At 44.2% G+C, this 12,674-nt stretch overlaps 1 protein-coding gene and 1 long non-coding RNA gene across 10 annotated transcripts in view; one reads left to right on the top strand and one right to left on the bottom strand.

The window, feature by feature from the left end:
- Positions 1 to 12,650, bottom strand: part of LOC100742740 (protein tramtrack, alpha isoform) — a 40,294-nt gene extending 27,644 nt beyond the window's left edge. For 5 of the 9 annotated variants that reach the window (XM_024364540.2, XM_024364542.2, XM_024364541.2 and 2 more), the window contains exon 1: positions 10,275 to 10,583. The gene's annotated coding sequence lies outside the window, so the exon portion shown is untranslated. Of the gene's footprint in view, positions 1 to 2,067; positions 2,287 to 9,078; positions 9,340 to 10,274; positions 10,584 to 11,848 lie in introns of those variants that run through there. The other 4 variants (XM_012394721.3, XM_024364539.2, XM_012394720.3 and 1 more) reach the window with 4 other exon arrangements.
- Positions 10,711 to 12,374, top strand: LOC117151163. Its single transcript, XR_004460873.1, has 2 exons — positions 10,711 to 11,531; positions 11,609 to 12,374. It is a non-coding gene; the product is annotated as an uncharacterized LOC117151163 (long non-coding RNA).
- Positions 12,651 to 12,674: the final 24 nt, after the last annotated feature.

Here is a 12,674-nt window from a genome sequence, read left to right as displayed (position 1 = left end):
CATATCCATGGACACGTGTACACGATGAACCACGCGAAGTCTACATAGAATGTTCATCGTGAACGTTGTGTCGTATCGTTATATATTCGGTATAAATGCAGGATAGCAGTGCACGACCTTGCACGACCTTGTTAATACCTTGAGTGAATGGTTTTCACGGTGAATGGCACGTCATCATGGTGCAGCACACACCTCAGTGGCGGTACGTTAAACGATCGCGATCGAAGATTTCTGAAACGTCGTGGCGCGAGTTCCGATAGTCGACTCCTTCATCTTTCGACATCGCTCGATTCAACCTCGACTTCCTGATAAATGGATTACGTAATGAAATCGTGCGAACTCTCGACCGCTTTATTAAATCGGCTGCAAAAATGTGGAATTCACAGTGTGACCAACGTAACTACGAAGACTATATGACGGTGTATCGGCGTCTAACGATCAGCCTGCGCTTTTTGAACCTTTTTCTATATGCTCATTTCTCTTTCTCCATCTTATGAGCTAAAAATTAAATAAATAAGAAGAAGAAGAAGTCGCTTTCACGTAACGATTACGACATACATGTGGTACAAGCGGAGGAAGAGGGGGAAAAAAAGATGACGTTTTAATCAGTGTAGACATTCCGTCTACTCTAAAATAAAATTCTGACCCCTGATGGCAGAATAATCTAGACTCTAGACTGTATCAGAGATAACGTTTACGCGAATAAATGCATAAGGATCGTTAAAGAAAATCTACGGGGTACCAATCAGTGTTTATTCTGCCGGGACATTATCTTAGGTGATTACGTAAAAAATTATTGAATCAACTGAAATACTTTTGCTTCTTCGATCGGTATTATTAGCATCTTTTTGATAATACTTGGGTTAAAGGAATATTTTCGATCGAATCGAAATAGATATCGCTGCGAAACGCGAAAGATTGGCAAACTTGTATTCAATGAACCGTACATGAAAGTTAATAGAGAAGGAAACGAGACGAGAGGGGAACAGACGTAAATGAAGACCGTGACAGTGTACACAATTGCGTTCCTCGAAAGGTGCACGTATAACCAATATCGAACCACCACTCTTAGTCATATTTGTTTAGTCGCGCAGACACACCGGACCGTGTTCGACCAGTTTTCGAATGAACATGAAAAAACCTGACGCTTCTACACACAGGGCCGTGTTAACGACTCGAAATATAAAAGCAGTCTCTAGATTGCCAATCGAAACGTCATCACCGATTCTCGAACGCTATTCAGATTATCAACAACGGCCGCCTGGCGAATACGCTCGTGTCTCTATTCGAGCTTTAGCGATGATCACTTCTCGCGATATAATTAAACCATTAATTACTTCCTATGCTTTCGTATCATTCTTCTTGTTGAAGGTGTATCATGACGTTCCAACATGTGGAAGCGGTCTCGAACGCCGATTAACGTACGTTTCGCTCTAATAACGGGAAATCGAGAAATTCGTGAAATAGGAAGCACGAAAGCGAATCGTTGGGGATCCAGCGACCGTACACTATTCGTTCGATCACGCGTGCGACCGTGTTCTACGTGGACGATAAAACTCGATTAAATGATATTTACAACTTCTCTATCGAATCGATTTGCGCGACAGAGAGCCTGTATAACATGCATGTGCGCGCATCTCTATGCTGCTAAAACATTTGCATTCGATAGATAACGTCGTTCGAACAAACGCCGATTACAAATCGGTGAAAGGTTGCACAATAATAGAGGAGCGACGAGTAGAGGGGACGATCGAGCTGCTGTTGGTTTTATCTGACCGTATATGTACCACCCTCTCGATCATTTCTCGTACGAACTTCGATCCGTTAGAATCCCTTAACGGTTACGATCACTGCCATTGATATTACGATATGTAGCGTCACCGCTGGGTTCTTTCTTACAATTAGTTCAACAACGTTGTCATCGTAACCGACCCCATTGTTCCTAGCTTACACGACTATGTATATTCATCGTTACTACGAAGATAGTTTTAACGATGCTCACAAAAACATTTGCACGCTATCACGCTACTATGGCTAGTCACATGCAACACGCACACGTTTACTCACGGTGCGTCTATAGGAAACGAGCGAGTCTCCCGACGCGGTTGACCCCAAAAACAACAAGGTTTTCGCGATTGATGGAGAAGAATACCTTTGCGACCGTGACGGCAACGATGACGGAAAGAATCGTGGAGCCGCAGACAGTATAGAAGCTAGCGCAAAGAGAATTCGAGTGCGCGTTGCACGAAGAGAACGTTTCGCGGCACGCGTACTCGATCGCGATTTATGTTGTAAACAGAATGAGATGTGGGCCATCATCGATGACACCGCGAGATGATACGTCGTATACGATCCATGTTGAGCGGTCAGCGCGCGCGTGCGCTCTCTAGCACGCGTACGTATACTCATGCAACCGGTAGCAGAAAGCTAATCAAATCTACGCGCATACACGCGCACACACACGTACAGTGGCGGTACACGCACGCCTGTTGCTCACGCACGTGCGTGCACCAGCGTATCCGTATGCGTGTCACGCACACGGCTGGGCTACATTCTCGTTTCTGACGCGCACACGTCCTTAAAGCGAGAATACATGTATGCGTTCGTACGTGAGTGTACGCGACTCGCTCCTCTCATGGCCACGCATTGCGTAATCAGCACCAGCGGCAGAGTCACGCCGAGGTACAAAACGAACGACAAAGCGCGGCAAATACCGCTGCGTTTCGAGAGCCTGAAATCCTCGCTCGTCCTCCCTATCTCTTTCTTCGTTTCTCCGACTCTTTTCCTCCCTCGTACACCATTCTCAGTCTTTCTCTCTTCCTCCGTCTTGTCACGTCTCTCTCTTTCTCTTTTTGTTCCTCTGCTTACGTGCCCTCCCCTTGTTGGCTGGCCTGTGCCTCCTACCTTTTACTGTTTCGACGCTTCCGCGTATAGAGGATACGGGTATACGTACAGTACACACGTCGCATGCACGCCTAAGAGCCGGACGTAGTGTGGCTGTGTTCTCTACTAGGCATTCTGGGATCCATTAATAGCGTTTAAAGACGATAGTTTTTATCCTAGGATTATTCTTACTGCGATTCAGCCGAGAGATACGTATCGATAGAGAGAACATTCCGCTGAGTCATCGCTCAAGGATGTACGTGTCAGTCGACAAAATCGTTTCTGCAAGGAATTCTGCGGCCGGTCACGCTGTGCACCGTCGTTGCGCCAGCAAATATTTTTCCGTTTTTCTCGGTCCCACGTGAAACCAACCACGGTTGTAATAACGACACGCCCCGCCACTTTGAACCGATTCTCGAGGGCCGTCCTCGCAATTGCCACACTGTCGAGTTTTCATTGCGAACCGACTCTTTTACACTTCAAATTTTCTCGTATTTGTAAGTACGGTTAAGAAAGCGTCACGAAACAGAGCAGAAGGAAATACAGAATATGAGAGAAAAAAGGAAGCAAATAGGGACATCCGGAGGCGCTACCCGGTCTAGAATAAGGGTTGCTTCATCGATCGACCGAATTTTAATGGTGGATCGAGGTCGAAGCCAACCGAGTGTGCAACGAAGAAGTGAAATGGCTAGATAAGCGGTTAAATGGATAGGTCAACGTGGAAAAGATTCAAATTCTGTTTGACAAGGGAACGTTGGTAATTGATTCGAAATTCTGCAGGATCATACCGTGAAAAAAGATGAGCGGGATGTTTCTTGGCACATCTTCCTTGCCATCGATAATGGAAAACTGAGAGAAAATTGAAGCGAGCGACGAGGTTGGGCTTACAATAATCAATATCTCCAGCGACGAAATAAACGCTCGAAGCAAATCGAGAGTCTCGGCACAGCCGTTTGAGACAGAGATGGAAAGGGAGGGTAAGAGAGGGAAAGAGGGGGAAAGAGAGAGCGATTTGGGGTAACCTTTCTGACGAGATTTTCCTCGCGTGGTGGTGATATAATTCGGGAGTGTTTCAAATCGAGTGAGGCAAGCGTGCACACTCGGATATCTGTCCCTTGTCGCACCTCCTCCCACTGGGGGAGTGCCAGGATGTGCTTGGAACGATGAACGCGCTCACAGTTCACACATTCCCGAGCACACCGTGGCTGCGTATGTGTGTGGCAAAATGTATGAAGGCGTGCATGAGGCACGCGTATACGCGTGATAGTTTGTCGGCATCGAGGCACAGGTACAGCTCATTCCGTTAGGTTGTAGTGGAAGCACCAGGTACGAAGTTAACGGAGAATTTTGCGGCAAAGGGGAAGAGGGATTGGCTACTGAAGAACGTGTCCCACATTTTAGAGCCTTCGTGGAGAAATACTCGCAACATTTCTGATTCGTTCGTTCATTCGCCAACAAGCCGACACCACACACAACACCGGAATATACGGCGTTTTTGGATTTATTTCGCCATACAAATGGAAAATCGCATCAAGCTTTTTATTGCATATTCTAAAAGATTCGCCCCGCTTGTAGCGAAAATAATTGGTGTACTACTGTGTATATACGAGAAATATGCATGCATAAATTCAAAACATTCAATGAATAATGCGGTCTTATTTACATAATTAGGAGTTCAAAGGTTTCGAAAGCATAGGTTTAATTCAAAAACTCACGAGCGATGTCGCCCGAAATGTCTAACCACGCACACATTAGTAACCGTAAGAGAGGTTTTCGTGTTGACATCGTGTTTCCCGAACAATTGAAATTTAACGAGTTTCAGCCGTTTTTCGACACGTCGAAAAGCATCGTCAACCCTAAAAGAATATCGTGTACTCCGTCACAGGATTCCGAGACGTTGAATCTCATCTCTGAAGAGCTTGCTCTTTTGCCCCTCTCAGACATGTGACCACCACAAACACAGATTCAACGTACACAGACTAGTCTGAGCCACTCTCACGCACTCACGCATGCACTCACAGACAGGTCGGCCATCTTTCTTTCTGTTAGCCTGCACCCTACTCCTCCTACCCGCCATCGCGCCCTCCTACACCTCCTCAACCTCGTACCTACCCCTCTCTGACGCTCCTCGCCCTCACGACCACCACCCTTCCGCCGACAACGACGGTCGACCTCGCTACGCGCATTGGCGTCCACCCTACATTTTTTCACAGTCGAACGTTCTCGATTCTCAAAACTTTCCTAAACATCATCCTCTACATGCTCAAAGGTTTCTGCGAATAGCTGTACAAACATTATGGCTCGATGCAGAATAACGACAGTTTACGACAGGAAAAATAAAAATTTACGACCGATAGTGGAGAACAACCACAAGGACATTACTTAGAAAAAGGTGGTCAAGTCAAACCTTGACGCAATTTTCAACAGCGATATTAAATATTTTACGAATATTTTGGTCATTCATTTTGACTTGTATTTAACGGACATATTATGTTAATTTTTTTTTTTTTTTTTGGAGTTTATACATAAAAGTGGTCGACCCTGTAGCGAGCTGCGTGGCTTTTCAGCGATTTCCTACGCAACGTTCCGTTCCCATAGAGCGATTAAATCTATGCACCGTTGCCGACCCTCCGTTAAACATGATCGCCCCTCGATGCGCATTGCTGCGGCGGTCACCCCTCTTTTTTCACTAAATTTTTTTCCCTAGTATCCTATAAAAAATCAACTTCATTCCAAAGGATAATATTCCGCGCTGTAAAATAACCTTCTGCAGTTCGACCGTTAACAATTACGATTTTCAGATGTATTATTTCCACGGATACTACTATGTCGTAACGATGCTATTAATAAATGGTACTGCAGCAATTATAGCTGTAAATAATTGTAATTAATAACTTCGATTACTACTTGCTTATTAACTTTTTATTTTAATAAGATCGAGAGCAGGTAAGGTCGGTATATAATATTGTTTAGTTCGCGAATAACATAGTTTCGGCGGAAATTGAGCTAGCATGAAAAAGAAAAAAATTGTTCGATTAGATCAACTACGGCGCTGTTAAAGGACTGACTAATAATTTGCTTGTAACTCGTTATTCAATGCGACCTCAGTTTTTCAAGCACGCAGTCACGAGAAACGTGGCAACCTCGGTTGACGTACAGTGTCGTGCAAACGTATTACTGTATTACGTACAACCACGATACTAGCAGGTGTAACTAGGGCGCGAAGCTGAACAACCATTTCGCGATATAGTTGCATGGTGTTATGAAAACAGGTGCAGGTATACCCGATTCTTGCTCTACGACGTCCAGTTTAGACCGACCGGACTGTTGTTGACACACCATCCCCGGTGAATCATTCCAAGGATAAAGGAGATTCAGACAAAAGAACGACCAGCGGAAAATAAATACATACTTCGAAACGTTACTCTCGGAATCTATTACTGCGGACCATTATCAAAGTAATTGGCCCTTTATAAACAATGTGACGTGTAATATGCAACAATAGAATGCAAACAGGGTGAAGTATTCGTCACTATTGAGAAGATTATATAGCTAGAATGTATGTCACCACATTATGATGATTAACATATAAAGTTAAATCCTTTGTATCTTTTCATATATTTACTATCAGTCGACCTTTTCTGCCGATCAGCCGAGAAATGGAATAATATAGTTCGAGAAGTACCCGTTTGAAATATACTATCCTAGTGTCGCTGAAAAAGTAACATCACCATTGTTTTCCAGAAAGATTTAGGGTTCTTGAGCAATTAACGAAAACACAAATGTATCATACTATATCTGCATGAGAATCAAAACTGCAACCAGTTGGCAAAAATGCAAACTGCTGTCGGAGCTCGACATTCTTGTAATGGATATATCCTGACGACCACGCAGTCGTAATCCACACACGTAATAAAAGGAACAACGGATGGGGAGTACAGGGAGAGGCAGCACGTTGCACAGTCATCACCGTTACACGAATGCGCAGGCGCACGAAGATCGTATACACGTTTTTTTGCACATAAAATAGAAATTGTTAATTCATACTATCTTATACTAAAGTAATTTAAAGCTTACTTCATCTTAACATTATCGACAATTTAAAAAATACGAAACGTAATGTGAAACACGCGTTCAGCAAAGTTTTATTCCTACGTGTTCTATCGTAACAACAATTAACAAGTTACCACCGTTTCTCAAGTTTGTTCACCACAAAAATATTTCACATGATTGAAAACGTACAAGCACAAAATATATTTTTTGATTAACCAAATGTCAAAAATGTTCTTCTATTGGCAAAAATGTTTCTTACTCAATCGTCTTTTTTCGAATAACCTGCTGACATAACCCTCTAACAGAATGGACAGTGTATCGCAAAGGTAGTAATCTATATTATCGACCAACATCTAAATGTGCGGGAAGTTTGAATAAAGGAAGGTCAATATATAGCACTTATCGATTCATTCTGAGTTAACAAATGATACTTGTCACATTAGTAAATTAACAAATTATTAACATCACAAAAGATACTTTCTAGGGTATACAGTTATTTAGTATAACTCTCCCTATAACATGCGAACGGCCACCATCATCACCATTATAATCGACACTTCAACCCCTCGCGGGTACCATGATAAAATCGTCACGCTACTTTAATCAGGAACCCGCAGGAAGTTCCATGTAAGTTCTCATCGAAACACACGTGGGTACGAATATGTTGAGCTTGAGTGCACAAGCTAACACTTGTCGCTTATGTGCAGGTTATATCATTTTTTTTCAAACGTTTCCGTGATTCACAATGTAGTTTTCAGACACAACATTATGAAAATAAATGTCGACAAAAATGTATACGTTTCCTCACTTCTTCGAATAAACTAAGTATTAGATAGTCAATTCACCATCAGATGCTAAACAATATTCAATCGCAAAATGCTGTCAATATACATAATTCTTTACCTGATAGTAAAAAAAATAGACAGTATCGCTTTTAAATAACGCATACAGGCATTTGCAACATTTGTCTCAATAGAAAATGATTTAAAACATTCGTTTTTTAAATTTTTATAGGCGTATAACTTTGACATTAATGTAACACATGTAAAACCAACAGATAAGAAACTAATACACTATCCAAAATGGAATAATATAGACCAGTGGAGACACCACGTGTCCAAACCACGTGGCTGGGTGTTAGGTTATTTCACTTGGCGGGAGGTCAATAGATGAACGCTTTTTTCTTTCCTGACATTTTTTTCACGTGTATTTAAAAATCATGCGATACAGATGTAACGAAGATGTAACTTTTGGAAGCATGTTAGTTATTTGCATCTATAAATTTACATGATGAAACAAGTGTATATATTTTATGCGTATTACGAGAGATAGCTGTTGAGAAATTATACAACACAATTTTGTAAGCTAGGTACAATCTTTGTTCAAGTATGTCTATATCTCAAAGATAACAACGAATCCCTGTTTGAGATAACTTGGCTCGACGAATAACGGTAAATGTGCACTTTGAATTCTTATACGATGTACTCACAATTCTAATCTTTTGGCAAAAAAAAATATATATATATGAATTTAATGATTTTCAAGAAATGGAAAACACTGTTAAAGAAGCAAACAAATCCAAATGGGATACAAATAGTTGAACAAAATTTTGGATCACCCACAAAGTTGAAGACACGGAAATAAAATTCACCTCAAAAAGTAAATGCTTTCATGAATTTTTAAAATAATTCTGATGATATTTCACACAGCATTAAACGAAGACGATGAAAACATATCGAAGCGAATCGCAAAACTGCAAGTGGAAGCATAGGTTATAAATACATCACAATTATGCACAATGCACCTGTAATACGCTGATATACGTGTATGTCACCATCTACTCCACTTCCATCCACAAACTTACTTAATCGCAAGGCCTTCTTTTATCGATTACGAACAATTTGCACAACCGAATAGCGTTTTCTTACTCCTTTCTATTTTTTTATACACCCCGATGTAGCACAAGTTACATAATTTTTCACCACGATATAAGAACGGAGAGATTAATTAACGCACGCAGTGGTGACACTGTCGACTGCCGACCGAAAGGCACATTCTGACACGTGCTCGAACTCGAGGCTGTGGCACTGATCCGATCTCGCGCGTTTACGGAGACGAGTAAGGTATGTGTACACAACTCACCTGTTATGGTATGTGGTAACGATTGCAATCTAAACCGAAGGCTATATTAGTCAAATGAGAAAATACGATATAGACGGGGGAAATCACTAAGAGGAAGTGAACACGAACGACAGTAACAATGACGCTCCCTCATGAGGGAAGCAACTGCAAAGGTATTACTGAGACTAGGGAACTAGCAGCTGAATGAACACAACAAGGGGGAGGATGGCCGGCGGATGGACGAACGAACGACTCGACTCGAGTCGAGTCAGCCTCGACACCCCGGGGCGTATCGGCGCCTATGGGCAGCGCCATGTCCGACCGCGACACACGTTCGAGAGAATAAAAAAGACAGAGAGGGGGAAAAGAGAGAGAGAGAGAGAGAGAGACAAAGTGCACGAGGAAGACAGAGTGATTCCAAGAGACGAGGGAAGGAGAAGGGAGAGAAGATTTACGCAACCCTCTCTCGCCAAGCGAAAATCCACGTCGAGAGGCACGCTGTCGTCGATGCGTCGATAAGCCACGTAGTATCCTCCTCCTTATGCGTACTTCACTTTTTTCCATGTTTTTCCGAGAAATTGCGAAACTAACCTCTTTCTTTTTACCCTGTGAACGTTTTCTTTCTCTGTTCCTCTTACTTCGTTAACCCTTCCTACGTGTACATACACAATATCGCACCGTGGCGCGCACATTCACACACATAAACGTGAGCGTATAAACATATGAAGCACTGGCAAACACTTTTGATTCAAAGTACACCACACAGCAACTGGGATGACGATGATGACGACGACGATAATGATGACGATGACAACGATAGCGAGGGTGATAGTAGTGATGGTGATGTCGACGACGAAGACAGCAACAACGATAACGAAGAACACACGACACGAATTGTGAAATGAAGGGAACGAGGGGCGAATAAAACGAGAGGCAAAAAGCGAAAGATAGATGCACAAATAAAAAGGGAGAAAGCGCTAAGAAAGTGAGAGAGAAAGAAGCGTCCTCTCTTCGACACTGGTAATATCGATTCATAGGGTAAGCACGATGGCAACGACCCTACCTGGTTTGATGAAATGAGCTCGAGGCGCACGAAACGTTTTCACCTTATCGACACCGCCCGGTTTTTCCCGATGACACCCGAGTTCGATAGCAGCACGATTCTACTTAATACACGATACTTTTGAAAATTTACACTATACACCACGTCGACTTACCTTGGCATCCTGGGATGCGGCTGATTCGACGACGGGGTGAGAGCCTCTCCACCGAGGACGTACGACTTCGCCCGTGCAGCGCTAGGACGCCATGTCATCAAGTCGAGGCGCGGACTCGGGGCAAATCGCGCATATACACACCGATAGAGAGAGCGCACGAACACCACGTAGCTGACCAACCCGGTGCCTGCCGTGCTGGGAATTCCTGCTGCGCCACCGAACGGCCGTCACGGAACCTCGCCTACGCCCGCCTAGCGCCACGACCGTGCTTTCCGTTCGTGGTACCCTTCACCGCTTTGCAACGCTCACGACACCCGCCCGTTTGCGCGCCCTCGTTCAACCGAACCACCGAAGTTGAGCCGCGCACAACCTCCCGCAATCCTACCACCGCCACCTACCCAATAGTCCCCACTACACCCTTCACCCTCTCCTTATATCCCCCACCTTCTCACCCTCCTCGTCACGCACTCCTCCCTTCCCTAGGTCTGCGACACCCTCTACTCCCTCTCGCCTCATCCTGCGCGTTTCGTCCTTCTCGGTTCCCCTCTCTCGCACTCACACTTCTCTAATTTCTCTTTCTTTCTCGCACTTTATCTCTCTCGCACCGATTCTCCCACTCTTTCCTTAGCCCGCAAGGAACGAATCGCCTGATTTCTTTCTCTCTCCTACTAACCATCGCCTTCTCTTTCTATCTTCTTCGAAACCTACACAAACGCAATCTCTCTCAATTCGTCTTCCTCTTTCTTGCTCCTCACCCTCGATCACCCTCCAAAAAGGGCACTTATTTTCGCCCCTTTGTTCTCACGGTTGTGACCAACTTCTCCTTCTCTCTACCTTTCCTTAAACCTACCATCTCCCCTTGCCTATACGCCCTCGTTCCTCGGGCTTCTTTCTCGAACACACCCTCTCCCTCTCTACCTCCTAGCTACTTCTTACGTCGTGTTACTGCGCACTCGTTCTGGCAAAGTCGCCACGAGCTCGTGCAACTACTCGCAAAGTTGTTACCCATTGACGACGTCATGTGCGGTTCCAGCGGTTGCGACAGTCGCTTATCGCTTGTCGTATTATTTTGATAAAGGAAAATGCGGGTTAAAGGGGCACGGAGTTTCTGTTCAAGTTTTTAAAATAGAGCCACACGGATTATGTTACGGACTTGCAACGTGATATCTCATTCATCTTTCTTTTGTTATTTTTTCCTTCTATTTGTCGTTAATGTGATTTTAAATGTTAAAGAAAAAAAGAGATTAAAGCTATACGGTAAGCAAAGGGCAAGGATGACGATACATCCAATTGTTGAACAGAGATTCGTAATCGAGAACTACGTTTCGTTTCAGGGATGATCGAGTAGAAAAATACCAGGGGTTGGGCATAGGGGGCTTGGAAAGAAACTCACGAATGTAATAAGACGGCTGTGGAGGAGATGCGTTGCGAGTTACACACGCAACCACGATTTGCGTCTGCGCACTTTTTTCTGTACAGACTCGCCAAGTAGTAGTGAATGATAGAAAGAGACAAACGCTCTCCGCCACGAGGCTGTTTCTCAACTTCTGAGCTGCAAATGTACAAGTACCAACCACATTTGCGTATCCTGGTAGTAGTTTGTCGCTGGTTCAGCTTCCGCTTCGTACCTCGAGGCTTGTTGCGTATCCGTGGACAAGAATCCGAGTGTCGTCACGTTGCTATGGAAATAAATGCACCTTCGTCTGATTTCCTCGTTGAATCAATGTGTGTTGGTTGCGTGTCGTCACCGGAATCGTTGCGCTACGCTGACGGCACCTTGACACGTTTACCCCGACACGCGTATTCTACACCACTACAATAATGTCGAAACGACTTCATTATCGGAAGCTTTTATTATACGATGCTCACTATCTTTATCGATACGATCGATTTAAAACGACGAAAGAGCCGAGTCACTGATTGTTTCCCGCGCTTTTACTTTGTACTCCCTTAAACGTAATGTCGAGTGCAGAAATTGAAGTAAAATATGAACGATGAAAATTCGGTTGGTACTTCAAACGAAAAATACATATATGTATCGTATACCACGAGGTAACGCGTTTCCAACACACGAGGGTTGGCTGGAAGCGATACGCGGGGCGCTGCCGCGGAAGGATCCCCACGGATCTTTTCGGTCGACTGATAAAAAGGCTTGAAGCTGCCTTGTCGCGATGGACGAGGCGTATACGGACAAAAAAAGTCGCTGGAAGGGGAAGCTCCGGAGAGTCTCAGAGTCGGGCAGGGGAGAACAGAGCACGCGGGAACGGAGGGATCGTCTGTCGGTGGCGGAGCTGAGGTGGGGGCGGTAGGTACGGCGGGGACGGTACCAGCGGTGACGGGGTAAAGAGGTAGAGACATACACGTAGACAACGTGGGTCGGGGTAAAGGGGAGCTATCGCC

The sequence above is a fragment of the Bombus impatiens genome, unplaced genomic scaffold, assembly GCF_000188095.3.
Source record: "Bombus impatiens unplaced genomic scaffold, BIMP_2.2 scf_0099, whole genome shotgun sequence".
Taxonomy (NCBI): Eukaryota; Metazoa; Arthropoda; class Insecta; order Hymenoptera; family Apidae; genus Bombus; species Bombus impatiens.
Note: the sequence above shows the minus strand (reverse complement) of the source record. Positions and strands in the feature narration are given on the sequence as shown.